Source organism: Gastrolobium bilobum, unplaced genomic scaffold (assembly GCF_033153095.1).
Source record: "Gastrolobium bilobum isolate Gb01-03AN ecotype WA unplaced genomic scaffold, APGP_CSIRO_Gbil_v1 utg116875, whole genome shotgun sequence".
Lineage (NCBI taxonomy): Eukaryota > Viridiplantae > Streptophyta > Magnoliopsida > Fabales > Fabaceae > Gastrolobium > Gastrolobium bilobum.
The window spans coordinates 32,130-35,210 of record NW_026897781.1 but is presented as its reverse complement, the minus strand read 5'-3'; the positions used below and the strand labels follow the sequence as shown (position 1 = coordinate 35,210).

The 3,081-nt window shown below is 41.6% G+C and overlaps 1 non-coding gene across 1 annotated transcript; it reads left to right on the top strand.

Moving 5' to 3' along the window:
• Positions 1-2,338: 2,338 nt before the first annotated feature.
• On the top strand, positions 2,339-2,445 carry LOC133310272 (small nucleolar RNA R71). The gene has a single exon (XR_009751437.1). It is a non-coding gene; the product is annotated as a small nucleolar RNA R71 (small nucleolar RNA).
• The last annotated feature ends 636 nt before the right edge of the window (positions 2,446-3,081 follow it).

Below are 3,081 nucleotides of genomic sequence, written 5' to 3'. Positions count from 1 at the left end.
GTAGTCGACGCACATTCTCCAGCCGGTAATAGTTCTTGTAGGAATCAACTCATTGTTTTCATTACGTACCACTGTGATCCCACCTTTCTTTGGAACTGTTTGTACCGGACTCACCCATGCACTATCAGAGATTGGATAAATCATACCAGCATCCAAGAGCTTCACGACTTCTTTTCTCACAACTTCTTTCATAGTTGGATTCAATCTCCTCTGTGGCTGTCTGACTGGCTTCACCTCATTCTCCATCAATATTTTATGAGTGCAAAAAGATGGGTTTATTCCTTTCAAGTCTGTAATAGACCATCCTATAGCTGTTCTGTGCTCTCTCAACACCTTCAATAATTTTTCTTCTTCGGCGGTTGATAAATTTATGTTGATGATCACCGGGTATGTCTTGCTTTCTCCAAGAAATGCATATTTCAAAGTGGGAGGAAGTTCTTTCAATTCAACCTTTGGTGCACCTGGAATGATATCATCAACTTTCTCTTCTAGCTTTTCAACCTCTTGTTCTCCTTCTGTTGCTTCAGTCGTATTGTGCAGTAGATCTTCTTCTAATGACTCCAATTCCATCAGTGGTTGGAGTATTTCATCAACTGTATCTAGCACTGCATCATTGATCACATCAATCTTGAAGCAATCTCCTCCGTCGGAAGGATGTTTCATAGATTCAAGAACATCAATAGTTACGGTTTCATCATTAACCCGCAACATCAGCTTACCCTGCTCCACATCAATCATAGCCCTTGCAGTGGCTAAAAAGGGCCTTCCCAACAGTAAGGGAATTTCAGCATCCTCTTGCATGTCTAAGATGACAAAGTCTGCAGGGAATATGAACTTATCAATCTTCACCAAGACATCTTCAATAACTCCATCTGGCCTTCTGGTAGATCTGTCTGCTAGCTGCAGTGAAACTTTGGTCGGCTTTAATTCATGAATCCCCAGAGCCTTGCAGATGGATAATGGCATAAGGTTAATACTAGCTCCCAAGTCACATAACGCCTTTCCCACATCAATGTTGCCAATTTCTATGGGAATGCTGAAACTTCCAGGATCTTCAAGTTTTGGAGGCAACTTTTTCTGAATTATAGCACTACACTCTTCCGTTAACGTCACCGTTTCACATTCTTTCAGTTTACGTTTCTTCGATAAGAGATCTTTCATGAACTTTGCGTAATTCGGCATGTTCTCCAAGGCTTCAGCAAATGGAATATTGATTTGTAGCTTTTTGAAGATGTCAAGGAACTTCGAATACTGCTGCTTTTTGATTTCCTCTCTGAACCTCTGCGGATATGGAATTTTTGCATAAGGTGAGAGCTCCAATGGCTTTTCTTGTCTTTCTTGAGCTTTCTTTTTCTCCCATTTGAACTCTTTCTTTTCTGGAACAGCTTTCTCTGCAGTAGGCTCTTTGTCAACTTCTTTCTCTTTTTCTTCTTCAATGGCAGGTCCCTCAACTTTCTTTTTCTCTACTGAAGGCTTAATCACAGGTTCAATTACAATGCCACTTCTAGTGGTAATGGCCTTGCAGTGTGCGTTTGGATTAACGTCTGTATTACTCGGGAAAGTGCCTTGGGTTCTTTCATTGAACTGCCTTGACAATTGACCGATCTGGGTTTCAAGATTCCGGATAGAGGCTTCTTGATTCCGGAATGAGGCCCTGGTCTCCTGCATAAAGGTTGAAGTGTCTTCCCTGAATGCATTGGTACTTTGAACGTAGTCTGATGTGGTCTTGGATAGTTGTGCAAAGGCTTTCTCCCACTCTGATTGTTGTGGAGGTTGCTGTGGTGCTGGCATAGGAGGATTTAGCTGATGATTCGAGCTATAACTGAATCCTGGATGTTGATTTTTATTTCTCCACCCTTGATTCTGGTTATTGCCGTATTGGTTCCTCCCTGGATTATATGGAACTTTCTGATCATGCCAAATTCCATTAACATCTGCAGTTTCGGGTGCCTTGCAGTCATCAGTAGTATGAGCACCTGCGCAAATATCACAAACAATAGAAAAAGTATTAACATGAGCTACTGAAGTATTAGAAGAAACTTGAAAATCAGAAAATTGCTTTGTGAGAGCATCTAGTTGTTGTTGCTGTTTCTTATTGGACTGTAGGATCTGATCATTCTGGGCCAAGATGGCATCATAGCCATCAAGCTTCATAATCCCCGCTCTTCTCTGTGGTGCGGGAGCATTATCATACTCCTGAGAGGCTAGAGACTCTAGTAATTCCAAGGCTTCCTCTGGAGTTTTTGTCTTCAAGGACCCTCCTGATGCAGCATTCACCACTGTTCTTGTGTTCGGCGTCATCCCTTGGAAGAAGGTTTTCGCTTGCTCCCAGGCTTCAATGCCATGTTGGGGACACTTCCTGAGCAGTCCTTTGAATCTTTCCCATGCTTCATATAGAGATTCACTTTCTTTTTGTTCAAAAGAAGTGATATCCGCCTTGAGCTTTGCCATCTTCGAAGATGAGAAAAATTTATCCAAAAATATGGTTGCCAAGTCGTCCCAGTGAGTGATGCTTCCTTGAGGTAACGATTGCAACCATCCTCTTGCTTCGTCTTTAAGTGAACATGGGAACAACCTGAGCAAAATAGCATCCCGAGACACCCCGTTCATTTTCAAGGTATCACAATATAGCAAGAAGTTTTCCAGATGGATGTAAGGGTCTTCAGTGCTTCCTCCGGCAAATTGGTCTTTCTGAATTAATTGTAAAAGTGCCGGCTTGAGTTCAAAGTTGTTAGCATCCACGTTTGGTCTAACAATACTCGCCGTCTGTGGAACTCGAGCAGGAGTCATGTAATCTCCCAACGTTCTCGGAGGTGGTGGAGGTACATTGTTGTCTCCCATTGCTTCTTCTCTTGGTTCTGTTGAGCTTGAAGCTTCTTTCTCTTGCTGTCTTCTTTCTTTAGCAAGTTTTCTGTTTCTTTTTGCTGTTTTCTCTATCTCTGGGTCGAATTGCAAGGAATCGGTGTCAACGGTACCTCGCATAAACCAGAAAAATAGATTATATAAAATAAGAAAATAAAACTGAATTTAAATAACAGAAAATAAGGTCCAATCTAAAGAATTAATAGCTACTATTAATGT